This window comes from Bubalus kerabau, chromosome 21 (genome assembly GCF_029407905.1).
Source record: "Bubalus kerabau isolate K-KA32 ecotype Philippines breed swamp buffalo chromosome 21, PCC_UOA_SB_1v2, whole genome shotgun sequence".
Classification (NCBI taxonomy): Eukaryota; Metazoa; Chordata; class Mammalia; order Artiodactyla; family Bovidae; genus Bubalus; species Bubalus kerabau.
In genome coordinates, this window is record NC_073644.1 from 29,963,052 (window position 1) to 29,978,073 (window position 15,022).

The window sequence follows — 15,022 nt, forward strand, 5'->3', positions numbered from 1 at the left end:
CTTGTGTCAATACCTAGGAGTGGATATGTTGGGTTTTATGCTAACTATATGTCTAACTTTATAAGAAATTTTTATTTGTATGATATCAGATTATCTATGCCTATAGTGATAGGCAGACCCAAGCCATAAAGCTTTCGCAGACTGGTGGTTATATGGTGGCATCATATTTAACAGCTAAATCAAATTTCTTAATGACAGTTGAGAATTTCTGTCTCTTCTTGAGGCAGTTTGGATGGTATATGGTTCCAAACAATTTCTTTTTATACAAAATTTTAAACTTTATTATGAGGTCATTTATAGTGTTCTTTTATTCATTTTAATCTCTGTTGTTCTAAATTAAGATCCCTCTCAAACTTTTCTTTTCTCTTAGTCATTCTTGCCCAAATTGTGTGTATATTTTTTCTGAGCCATTATTTGCTTTATTATTCCCCTCTTTTATATCTTTTAAGTATTTTGCATTTAATAATATATTTATGGTTAAACTATTTTAACTTTCTGTTTTTGGTTTAATTATTTGTTCATTTTTTCACTTCTTCAATGGATGCTTAGGTTGCTATTTATCAGTTGTTCTGATATTCTAATAACAGTAAGTAAATTTGCTTCATTTCTAAATATTGCTTAAGATGTGTGTCATTTTTATATAATAGTATTTTCAAATTTGTTCAGATGTATATGTTCATTAATTTTCTTTAAGCTTCGAAATATTTAGAAGTGCATTCTCTAATTTCAGTCACCTTTTACATTAATATTTTGATTATTTGATTGTAAATTGATTGTAAATTGAGTGTAACAAAAAATAGTGTCTGTGGAATATTATTATATTTTTTAAAGTTTGTTGACATTTTATTTGCAACCTAATATATTGTCAAACTATTCATGTCCCTTATGTGCTTTAAAACAACATAGATTCTATTAGCATTGAACTCAGGTTTTTGTGTATACACAAGTTGGTTATCACTTCAAGTAATTAATTATGATGATAATTTCTTTGAACACTTAGCATTTTTGTTTATGTTTTAATTACTGGGATAGAAATGTTAAATTATTCTGTAGCTCTTCATTATGGATTTTTCACTCTCTCCTTGTACATAAATCCATTTGTGCATTATATATAAATCAAAGCAACTTTAATTGATATATATATAAGTTTAGTTTTATTTCTTTGGTAAACTGCTTTTTCCCCATAATAAAATCTATTTGTTTCTGGGATTAATATAAGTACACAAATTCTTAATATTCTCCTAATAAATCTATTAGGTTTATTTTATTTTACTATTTTTGTGTCAATCAAATATCTAGATTGTTTTAAGCTTCCTTTTGTTACTTTGGATAGTTAAATTTTGCATATTCAATTCATAGTTCTTGCTATGCTGTGCATTTAAAATGTTTAGTATATATTGTCCAACGTGTTTATTGGTTTCACAAAAAAAAAGCTTTGTTTTTTTAGGGTATTTAATACCCATATTCCCCCAAGCTGTGCTCTCAAACCCATCTTTCTACTGGAACAAAAGTGAGTTAAAACATAAAAGATGTTGAACATATATGCTTAATATCCTTATACGGCTTCTTCTTGTTTTTTTTTTTTTTTTTTAACCAAATTATATGGAATGTAGGAATATGGGACCGAACTGCTTATTTTTCAGCATCAACTATTGTCAGTCTTATGTTATTCTTTTAATTCCAAACAAAGTACATATTTTTCAGACTGTCAGAATCATTATATTCTATCTGGACTCTGAGTTTTCATACACTGTTTTTCAGTCTACCAAGACTTTGTTACCTTTGTGAGAAAGCTATCCCAGACTGTACATAGGTTCAATGCCTTTCTTAAGTACTTCCATAATGTCTGGCACTTTTCCTATTTTTGTATTTCTTTCTAGGATTATAATATTCCTTTCTTATGTCTATCTTCCATTATAATATTTGAGGATAAATTTAACCATTTTTACTTATTATTGTTATTTTTAGAGCCTGATCCTATATTCGATACATACTTATTAACAAATGAGTATAACATATTTCAAAATGGGTCAACATTTGGTCAGATGGCACCCCACTCCAGCACTCTTGCCTGGAAAATCCCATGGACAGAGGAGCCTGGTGGGCCGCAGTCCATGGGGTTGCTAAGAGTCGGACACGACTGAGCGACTTCACTTTCACTTTTCACTTTCAAGCATTGGAGAAGGAAATGGCAACCCACTCCAGTGTTCTTGCCTAGAGAATCCCAGGGATGGGGGAGCCTGGTGGGCTGCTGTCTATGGGTTGCACAGGGTCAGACACGACTGAAGCGATTTAGCAGCAGAAGCAGCATGCTGGAATTACTTTCCCTCTGAATTACAAAAAGTATACTGAGAAGACATCTAACTGCTTTAAAGTTCAAATGTTCTCTGTTATAATTGTAGGAACTTTCTGATATTTGAAAAATAAGAATGCAATGAGGTATAAACATCTCCATTTAATCTATCATATAGTTCTATTAGAGCATGTGTATGTATGTGTGTGGTGTGTGTGTGTGACCCTAAGTCCTTTAAGGAGTAGATATCAATAAAAAATAACATATGTAAAACGTTTATTGGAGGAATGTCTATGAAGCACAAAGAGGAAAGAGATCAGAGGCAGGCGGGAAGAACATTCAGATCACAAACTGACTTTGTAAAGTTTCGTACCATAAATAGGTTACCATAATGCTTCTTGTCTTTTACTTGGCTAAGTGTAAAAAATCATGCAACCAGTCCACAGAGATAAATATAAAGCTTCTCCAGTTCAATGTAAATAAATTAAATCTTGCACATTTTTCTAACCTAATATTCCATGAGAGTAACCCTCTGCCCAACACCATAACCCATAGAGTACTTGATATTCTGTGACTATATAAGCAGCATCCTTTGTAGACATTTCTTGGTCACTTGTGTAATCATTTCTAGTTATTGGAGTCCTTCCTTTATAGATATTTATGTATGTCTCCACCACTGAGCTATGACCTACTGAAAGGCATGGTACAGTCTAACCCACTTCGTAGACATTCAATCACTGGAGTTAATTTTTCATATGAAAACAGAAGTAAGAAAGTTGCTTTTTTTTTTTTTTCATTTAGGTAGCAATATAAGCAATTTCATGTTAGAAACATGACCTACTATAAGACCTAAAAGTAAACACATATTTTAGTCTCTAGTTTTTAAATGCCCACATTTCATCTTCTAAAAGAGTCTGGTAAATATACCTAATCAGAGCATTCCACTCTCTGATACTCAGCATTTAATCTTCTGAAATTGGAGCTAACGCTACTGAAATCTATTTTAACTGTCAGTCGCAGCTTGGCAGTTTAACGAGTTGGAGAGAATGTAAAAGCAAAAGTGGCAATTGGTAATAATTTTCTGAATGAGGGAAAAGTTCTTCAGCAACTCAAGTGTTGTGCGTGTAATTATTGTCTTTAACATGATTTTGAACGTGTTTTTTTGTGATTTAAGTCCGAGATAAATAGACAGTCTTTTTCTAGATTAATGCAAGTAGGTTGGTAGATGTATGAAGGGGACTGTCAGTGTTTCATTTGAATTGCTGCCATCTCTTTTGCACTTAATAATCACTGCCTCTTGACTTGCTAATACCTAGACAGCCAAGTACAGCACATGTGCTACCTGACATGATTTTGTTTTCAAGACTAAACAAGATATTAAATTTTTAATGTACTTAAACTTCTTAGAAATCATTTGATAATGCAAGACAGGCAGCACCTGGCCTTTGAAAACATCCAAATGAAATATCTGTTGTTCAACTTTCATTTATTTGCAGATTTAAAACTATGTAAAATAAACAACAATTAGTCCCACGGAGAATTTAAAGTCATACAGTTATAAGAATTAGAGTCTGTGGACTCTAATTTTGGGCTTTTTACATACATTTGATATTATTTGCTATATTGTAAAAAAACTTGAAATCATCTTTAAGTCAATGTGTCATCTTGTTATAAGTAACTACAGACACCTTAAAGAAAATGGTTTATCCCATTCTTTGACCTTCCCTCTGTGTTTCTTTGGGAAAATTACTCTCTATTAAATCATATGTTTCATGATGAAGAAATCAGTCTATATATTTACTGTTTAGCCCTGAATACTAATGGTACTTGGCACATTTTTTGTAGGTACTCAATAATAACTCATTTAGTAGATTCAATTAATTATTTTTACACCTAAACTTATTTTAAGCTTGTCTCCTCATATAACTAACCTTTCCACAAATACACTGAATGCATCTTCTGATTTTTTAAAGGTGAAAAATCACTGCTATCTCTAATGCTTTTGTGGGTCTGAAATTTAGAAAGAGACTTACTAGGTGTCTTAATAACATAGACCGGGTGGCTTACAAACAACAGAAATTTATTTCGTACAGTTCTGGAGGCTGGAAGTCCAAAGTCAATCCATTGGTAGATTAAGTGTCTGGTGAGATCTCACTTTCTAAATGGCTATCTTTTATCTGTGACCTCATGTGGCAGACAGAGCAAGCCGTCTCTCTGGGGTCTCTTTCATAAGAGTACTATTCATACTCATGAGGTTTCTGTCCTTGTGATCTAATTACCTCCCTGAAGTCCCACCCCCTAATATTATCATTTTGGGGATTAGGATTTCAATATTTAGAGACAACATATGCAGTTAGTCTACTGCACTAGGATATTATGACTAAGAGTTACTCTTCAATGAAATGGTGACTATATCTTGAACTGAAGAGGACCAGAGCAGCTGCAAGCTAGTAAGCATCTCTCGCTCTGTGTGTGTCTCTCTTCTCTCTCTGTTTCTGCCTTTGTCCTCTACTCTTATTTAGTCTTGAAAGTGAAAGTGAAAGTCGCTCAGTCGTGTCCAACTCTTTGAGATCCCATGGACTGCATAGTCCATGGAACTCTCCAGGCCAGAATACTGGAGTGGGTAGCCTTTCCCTTCTCCAGGGGATCTTCCCTACCCAGGAATCGAACCCACTACTCTATTATTGTCCCTCCTAGTGGACCCTTTGGGTTTCTTCACAACATGATGGTCTTAGGGCAGTGGGAGTGCTTACCTATTGGCCTAAGACTTCAAGAAGTAGCATTAAAGTAAGCAAGGTGAAAGCTGCATCGTTTTCCCATGATCAAGCTCAGAACTCATCTAGTTTCAGTTATAGGACACTATATTTATTTTGAAAGTCACAAATATCCAGTCCTACTGCAAGGAAAGATGATGAAGCCCTCACCACTCACTGTGAGAAATGACAAAGAAATTTTACACACATTTTAAAACTATCAAAGAAGATTAAGCTAATGGTATATAAAGATATTTTGGCCATAATTAGTATCTACTATTCATCTGACAATATATAGTTAATTGAATTAAATGAGGAATGTTAATTCTAATAAAACCTGTGTTCATCTAGAAATGAATAGTGAGTCAAAATAATACAAATAAATCCAATGATCCACTGATTGCAAACTTAAAGTATAAACTCATAAGTATCTTTGTATGGGATGGGGATAATAGTTTTCTTATTACTATTAGCCATGTGTGTGATTAGATACTTTTATATTCAAGTTCAGGTTTGAATAGTAGTTTCAAATATACATTGAATTAGAATCAAATGGTAATAGAGAAGAAAGCACTGAAAAAAAGGGCGTAGTTGTTGTTTTTGTATCTGTGAGGTCCCAGACTTCCCTGCCTTTATATTATTTCCTTATTTGATCATGCTATTTAAAGGAATAAAGAACTACCGGTATACCTCAATTCCAATACTGTTATTCCCAATGAATGGAATTACTGGCAAACTTTGATGTCAGTAATCCCATTCTCAATAAAAATGCAGGCTTGGAAGTAAATTCCAAGGTTAAAGAAGGTTATTTCTGAGTGACTACTTTTCATTTCTCAAATTAGCAAGAATTACATGCAGAATTTCTTCTTGTACAAGCCAATTCCTTCTAGCAATTCTTTTTCTGTTGTTGTGCAAATTCCTAGCCAGCAGTTATGCTGGGATTTTTTTTCTTTTAAGATCAAATTGAATAAATCAAATAAATAAATAAATAAAACCTCCTAAAACTGCCCTGTCCTAAAACTGTCTTGTCTTGAAACCTTCTGACGCAAGCCATCCTTCAAGGGCAGCCTTGAAAACATACTATAAAAAGTCACTTGCCGTTTAGATTGACACATTCTATCACACAAACAACCAAGAGCAGGAAATAATCATCTCTGAAGTCAACCCCCTAGGGTTGCTTCTCATCTGAGTTGCCAGTACACTAGAAATAATGCATATGGGAAAGGAAGGACTGCATTTTTTTTTCTTTAAAATAATAAAAAAGAGAAACAAATGGCATGAAAGTAATTTGATATTAAATCAAGATGACAGTATTGTATTAACCCTTCTTGTTGAACCTGTACACAGGATGAGAAGTAAGTGATTACATGAAAGAAGTCCTTGGAAACTGAAGAAGAGAAGAGGAGCAGTAACTTGAGATAAACCCATTATCTATGTATAACAGCATAGGGTGAGATGGTGGAGCTGGCATCTTAGCTTTCATGTGAAAGTCTTTAAATGATGTTGATAGGAGTAAAATCAGGCAAGAAAACCCCAAAACAGTATTTCCTTATTTCTGAAATTTTATAGAAGCACTCATATTCCCAATGGCACTGATTCCATTAAATATTTGCTTATGTTTTTCTCAAGGATTACCTAAAAATATCTAAAGATATTATCTGAAGATGTACCAGTGAAGGCATTTAAGATAGAAATAGTTATATAGATACAGAATTATAGATATACCTATATATTAATATATAAATCAATCATTACAATTACAAACAGCTCAATAAAATATGATTATTTAGCATTATTTAGGAAGAACAAACCTGGGGCCTGGAGACTGCTTTTCAGCATATTGTTTTGGTATAGTGGAGAAATCTTAATCTCTCTTAGAAGACAAGATGAAATTGCTACAAATGTGTTTTCAAGAACAGGAAACTGGAGTTTTATGGAATACCCAAGAGAAGTAGGCAATTCTGAGTCATACTTTATATGTTGTTTTTTTTTTCAAGAAATTAGGAAAACAAAAGTCCTCAGACCTGGCCCCTGATAGTTACCAGTGCTTTTCTTAGTGTGAAGGAAATAACTAGTAGCAGCCCTGTAATACATTTGCTCTGTATTTAGAACTGGACAATTAGAAGGAATAAAGGACCACAAGTAAATCTTCTTATAAACTAACATGCTAGTGTGTTCACAACCCCCGTTTCTTACAGACCTTCTAATGGAAGCATCAATATTAGTTACTAGTGAAAAAGAAACAGAGTTGAACTATGAAACTATGAAATAGTTTTAGCAAGATTTACCAGATATGATTACATACTTTATTTGTAAATAAATCAGGCATTTATGGTTGATTAGAAAACGGGACCTAGTTATGTAACCTGTGCAATTAATGAGTTATTTAAGAGGAATGTTCCAAAATCTAAAGAGCTTCCTCCGTAAGATCAATGTCTCTTCATGTGTCAGTACATGCTGCTCAAAAAGAAATGTGTCTCTTAAATCTGAAAGCAATATATGCTGAATCTGGGGTTTATTTTTATTTTTTTTATTTTTAAGAACTGCATTTCTACCCTAAGACTTCTCGAAGAAAAGAATATTTCTGCTGACCCAAGTTATTCTGTCTTTTGAATTATTAGTAAACGTATGACCTATGGGAGAAGGCAATGGCACCCCACTCCAATACTCTTGCCTGGAAAATCCCATGGATGGAGGAATATATATATATATATTTTCTTATATAACAAAAATACTTATTGAAGATAAGATAAACTGTTTAATGGAAGCTTTAGGTGATCCATACAAGATATGGTACTATTATGTTTTTTCTTTGTAGAGTATGTTCCACGATTATAATCCATTTCCTCCCAAATTTTATAATCTTTGGCACAGAATCATACTGGTAATTGAATCTAAAAAAAACCAAAGCAATTTAATCTGCTTAAGATAAAAATTAAATAAGCATTTTTCCTGCTTTTTTGACATTGTAATCTATTTATTGAATCCTTGAAGCTAGATTGCTTTAAACCCTTAAAACCCTGTTCAAGTCTTTGTGGATACAGCTATAGAAGAATTAGGCACTCCCTAATTCCATAAGTGGATCTCCCTCTTATGGTCCAATGGAGATAAATAATAAAATAAAAACTGATACAGAAAAAAAAAAACTAAAGCTATATATATATGTGTGTATGTGTGTATATCTGTGTATATGTTCTGTGTGTTCTCAGTCATGTAACCATATCCAATTCTTTGTGACCCTATGGACTATAACCTGCCAGGCTCCTCTGTCCATAGGATTTCCCAGGCAAGAATACTGAAGTGGGTTGCCATTTCTTTCTCCAGGAGATCTTCACCACCCAGGGATCAAACCTGCATTTCTGGTATCTCTTGCATTGGCAGGTGGATTCTTCATCACTGAGCCACTTGGGAAGCCTGTATACACACACACACACACACACACACACACACATATATAAAAACAGGTAATTTAATTAAGTGGTATAAAATAAAAGAAAAATGCATATCTATGAAACAGATTGAAGTAGACATTCCATCTGCTTTATTTAATCTTTTTAGGGACAATCTTAAAAAAAATTAAGAAAATGTTAAAAAGTTAAGATTTAAAGTATGAGTAGAAGGCATGTTTATTTTTATTCAAAATTGAGTTGGTTTCTCTGTATGTGTATATTAACAATGTAGCAGCTTAAGAAATCACTCAAAAATGTATCCAAAGGATTTGAATAAAACATATTTATGAGAAGCCTCAAATAGATTATACTCACTGTTTAATTTTCATTTGTCTATGGTAGGGACTATATCTTACTCTTTTTTTTTTTTTTTCTCTCTGACATTAGCTTAGTGTGAATTCTCAATATGGAATCATAGAGGGCATTTCTAACAATAGAAGTAATCAGCAAGTCCTTACTCTAATAAAATTTACTTTAATCTTATTCTAATAAAATTTTTGCATACTATTTTACATATAGCTGATATTTGTCTGCCTTAGATGAGTATAACCATACAAGTAGCACAAGGTACTTCTCTGTATGAGAAAGTTAAGCAGATTTAAAGATCATATTAACCCTTTTGAGTATGCTCCTTTAATAATCCACTGTTCAGTGCAGTGATCCACATCCCAAGAAGAATCAAAATAATTTAGTCAGTAAGGACTGCTCTACCTAGTAGAAAAACTGTTTAAGTAGCTTTCTCTACCCTGCAAAACAGAAGGCCAGGATTCTTGAGGTAAAATTGGCATACATTGGTTTCAACATCTAAATCTGAATTTTGGTAACCCAGAAAAAACTTACACACTTTAACAAAAATGTACACAAAAATTGCTGCAAACAGCACCTAATTCTGCTCTATATGTTTAAATTTGGTTATGATACATTGAAGAAAAATTAATAATTGGTAATATTTTTGAATTAATTAAAAACGAGACCCAATCAGTAAAAAATTTTCATGCATGAGATTTCACTACCTTTTCTCCTCTGTCTTCTAAAAAAGGACTCTGATTGCTTATTAGATTTGTGTTATGAGGTTTGTAATTGATGTAATGTATTCTGTTGTTGATGGTGAAGAAAAAATGAGAATAAATCTAGACAAGTTAATTTATATAAAAAGGAGATTGAGGCGCTACAGATAGAAATGTTATCAAGGGCTAAGAAGACAGAGAATAGAGTTAGGGGAATATATATGACAAAAATGGGCCTTTGGGGATGATTAACAGCTGATGTGACTGCTGTTGTTCAGTTGCAAAGTTGTGTCCTAGTCTGTCACCCCATGGACTGCAGCACACCAGGCTTCCCTGGCCTTCACCATCTCCTGGAGTTTGCTCAAACTCATGTCTATTGAGTCGGTGATGTCATCCAACCATCTCATCCTCAGTCATCCCTTTCTCCTCCTGCCTTCAGTCTTTCCCAGCATCAGGGTCTTTCCCAGCAAGTCTGCTCTTCACATCAGCGGTCAAAATATTGGAGCTTCAGCTTCAGCATCAGTCCTTCCAATGAGTATTCAGGGTTGATTTCCTCTAGGATTGACTGATTTGATCTCCTTGCAGTCCAGGTGACTCTCAAGAGTCTTCTCCAGCACCATAATTTGAAGCCATCAATTCTTAGGCACTCAGTCTTTTCATTTAAGTAACTACAGTCCACAGGGTCACAGAGAGTTGGATATGACTGAGCAACTAACACTTCACTTCGTATTACTTTGGCTTGAAGTCCCTAGCCAGCCTGTCTTCTTTTCGTAACTTTTCAGAGTCCCTGTATGTTCATTTTATTATACAATATTCAGGGATTTTACTTTAAATTAATAGTAGAAATAGGAAAAATATGTCTACTTCATATTTCTTATATAGAATTCAGCAGTTTCTTTTTCAATTTCTTCTTAACATTTCTGCTTTGAAATCTCACTGTTCACATCATAGGTAAAAAGGCAGCTCTCTTTCCCCACACGGCTGGTGTCAGTAGAGGCATAGCAGAGAGCAGTAAATAGGAGCTCCTTCCTTTTCTAACCAGAGTTGTATCAAAGTAGGCCTTCTGGAGAGTTTGAACTCCTAGGTCAGCACAATGGTCATGAGAAATGCCTTACCTAAGTTATCAATAAAGGCTAATGGGGAAACTGAACTTCCATTCCCGTGGGTCAGTTACTGTCAGCTAAATTGTTATGAGTTATACATAATTTATAAGCAAAGAGAAACAGCTTCTATATCCAGAAATAAAAAATTAAACATCAACAGTATTCTAAACACAAACCACAATCATCCCTCACCAATTTATTTGGTCCTGTGTCATTGATTCTCACCTCACTGCTCTTGGGTGAGCAGTCTCACGAGCCTGCCTGCTTCTAGATTAGCATTCTGAATTTCCTGACTCAGTCCACATGGATAACCTCAACTCAAAGTTGGTGAAGTGTTGTCCTCTAGAGGCTGTAGCCAAAAGCACCTGGTACAGACCTTTCCCATAGGGTTGGGCAACACTCCATCTTTATTGACAATAAAGTCCACTGGCCTGAGTTGATGGCAGGAGTCTTCAGGGAAGAATCAGAGCAAAACAAAACAAAACAAATATCTGTTGAGGGCAGAACATTTAATACTGAAGATTAGATGTCCATGTCCATGACGTGCTCATACAAAATTAGTTATTTTTTGTAGCTAATGAGATGAAGTATTCAAAAAATAAATCAGAATTGTTATTGTTCCTCCAGAATTCTGTCTTGAGTGCCACTTCTTTCTTCTGCATACTTGTACTGACAACCAGCAGACAATGGTGGATGCAAATCCCAGGGTTCTCTAGTGCTTGAAAGTATTAGAATAGCCTATTCTTAATATATCAGAATTTCAAGGAAGCATTTGTAGTACATGCTGAGATACAGCAGTGAATAAAGGGCCACAGGATCTTTTGAGAGTTATCTTTCCATTTTGCAGAGACCATGAAACTGTCCTTTCTCCTATTATCCAAACAAAGGAAACAACAGTCAAAATCACCTTCTGAGCTCCCAAACCCAGTGACTAACTACATATTCTTTCCCTACTCTGACACACAGGAGCCTGTCAACTCATTTTACTGGTCATAATCTGTAAATTGGTTTTATAATTCTGCACCCTTTTCAGAAGTGATAGGGAAATAATAGTTTCTATTGGAATACTGAATATCTTTTTAGCATATCACAACTAAAATGTATGTTAGCATGATTTTATATATGTATGCATGCTTATAGATATACACATTCATTTATTTATTTTTTTGTAGACCGATGTCTTTAGTTAAAAATAAAATTTTAACTGACTTGGTCTTTTGGTAAATTCTCCTCTGCAGGAGCTCAGCCAAGATATTCTGCAAGAAAAGCCAGTTTCCAAGCTGTCTTTAATTTGATAAAAGATAAGTCTCTAATTTAACATCTTTGAGATAGCCCCTCCAGATGAACACAATGGATTAATAATAATCAATTTCAAATTAATACTATTCTTATTAAATTATAGAATAGCTCATAAGATTGTATAGTTACAAGCAGACTCTAGTAGATGAATCACAGTTTATTGTATTTCAATAGTCTATTTTGTGGTTTGAAACGATTAATTTTAAAAGAATCTTCATGATAAAAATAATGTACTCTTCTGTTTTACGCATGTGAATGTATTGATAAACATCTATGGAGATTATAAATTGATGGGGAAAAGGTAAACCAAAAAAATTCTTTCTTATTTAAAAATGTAGCTGGAAATCACAACAGAATATTTGGAACAGATTTCTTAAATATTCTCCCAGTTGTTACAAATATTCTGACCTCAAAGCCAGAAAGTTTTGGATGGGAATGTGGCTGATAGGTGTGGGTAAGCAAAGGTCCCATCATTACCTCTGTGCTATGCAGCATACTGTCATCTATAATACGGGGCAAGCAGAAGTGAGTATAGTCTTTATGTAGACACACACAGTGTTGGAGACTAATCCAATTCAATTAAATTCTGAAACTCAGGGCTATGCAGATAGTATAGAGATTGTCAGAGATTCATTTAAGGGAAAGCATTAGAATAGACCCTTGGACTAGCTGACAGCATAAATATTTAAGATGAGTTCAGAAAAAGTTAAAGACAATTATTTTAAACAATGCTTAAATAAATAATTTGCATTTTTAGTAGAGATGGAATATGTTTTAATAGTTTTAACAATGTGTTTGAACAATCTTAATGAACTCCTTCCTGCAGCTTTAAGAGTCCTTTACATTTTTAATCTCATAGATTCAAATTTTGAGATATTTTCAACATTTGTCTGGTCCCAGGACTTAGCAGCAGCAGCAGCAGCAGGTCACATTGGGTAGGATCCATCTCCCCATTTTTTTTCCACTGAAGATTCTAGCAATTTGAGTAATTTTGGGTTGCAAATAGTCTTACCAGTGGCCAAAATTAAGGATAAAATAAAATGAAACTCCAGAAATATGGTTCTTATAGATTGAATGACATATTTTACTTTATTGGTCTAAAACCTCATTTAGTTTGGAAAGGCAAAAAGTTTCATTCTCACTCCTGCAAACCTCCATTGAGGGTTGGCCTCATCTTTTTCTCTACATTGACTTTACCTTGGGGCTTAGACTGACTGAAAAGTATGTATATGAAATTTTGGAAGAGGGGAAAAAAAAGAAAAACACCAAAATACACCCTGAATCTTAAGGTTTCTTTTTTGAAAGAGAATAAATCACTTCCACACAAACTTCACTGGGTAAAACAAGTTCAATGACAAGCAGAAGTCCAATGGGATGAAGGTAAAATATGAATATGTATTTATATCTTATTCTCGTATGTTAAATTGACATAAGTGTGACCACAAACATAAGTTTCACAAAGAAGGAAGCCTAGCTACAGTTCTATCTCCACAGCCCAAACGACTTTGAACTAACTCTTATCCAGTCAGCTTATGTTCACCCCCACTGCTCAGCTTAGAGATGCATTAGATTTGGAAGTTGAAGGGAGGGTGAACAATAATAATCTGGTTCTACTTGCCATATTCCAAGATTAACTATTGAAAAATGACTTTTTTCTTTCCTGGTGAAGTATTTTTAAAGGGCATAATAATTATTAAAACCCTTTAAAACAAGAGGATGTATACATGGACATCATTCATTCAAAAATAATAAGTCATGCACTTGCTGGTTACATGTTAAGAGAGCTTTTTCGAAAAATATTTTCTATAGTATTTTCTCTGAATTTTGGGAATTAATGCTAATCATTACTAAGAAATATGTGTGTTGAAAAGAATGCATTTTGTTATATTTTAGGGTGTTAAAAAAAGACACAAAAAAGTAAATGGTAATCATATACATTTCATTTTTAAGATGTTAGAAAATAAAACCAAAACATGGTACTTTATATTAAGTTCTTTATTCTGCTTTGATCTGGAATTTTTATGTACATAGCAACAGTAGAATTATCTTGGCTTAATGCTTATTTAGTATCTACCAGAATTATATTTTAGAGCAAATACTAGAGTAATAATTTAAAAAATCACAATTGAAATGCCTTCTCTAAAATTTTACTTGTGAATGAAGGGTTAAGAAACAAATTTCAATATAATTGTACTGATATTGCTTTTATATTGTAAATGACTAATACATGTGGTAAAGTCTTTAAAATGATGGCTGATGAAATGTTTGAACTATTAAAAGCCTGCAAGTCTTATATGCCTCCCACCAGTGAAATTTAATGACAACTTGTCTGTTGAATTAGCTTGTTCAGTGAACAAATCTGAAATGCAACAGTTATGCAAAAGCAACATGGGACATACACTGACATTTTCATAAACAAGTTCCTACTGTGACAAAATTTTTCTATTATTATTTTTGATGTTTCAGAGTCAATCAACCTGGAACACTCAATTTTGTAAGGTTAAGTTTTGCATGATTTCCTTTCTCATAATTGCACCAACCTGACTCTACAATAATCATATGGGAACTGCTTATGCCTTGAAGCTTGTTCTTTCCTTTTTTTTTTTTAACGGAAAATTTTATTTATTTATTTTTTTAATTTTTTATTGAAGGATAGTTGCTTTATAGAGTTTTGCTGTTTTCTGTCAAACCTCAACATGAATCAGCCATAGGTATAAATACATCCCCTCCGTTTTGAAACTCCCTACCATCTCCCTCCCCTGTTTGAGTTTCCTGAGCCATACAGCAAATTCCCATTGGCTATCTATTTTACATATGGTAATATAAGTTTCTATGTTACTCTTTTCATACATCTCACCCTCTCCTCTCTCTCCTCATGTCCATAAGTCTGTTCTATATGTCTGTTTCTCCATTGTTGCCCTCTAAATAAATTCTTCAGTCCCATTTTTCTAGATACTGTATATATGTGTTAGAATATGGTCTTTATCTTTCTCTTTCAGACTCACTTCACTCAGTATAATAGGCTCTAGTTCATCCACCTCATTAGAACTGACTCAAATGTGTTCCTTTTTATGGCTGATTAATATTCCATTGTGTATATGTACCACAACTTTTTTAT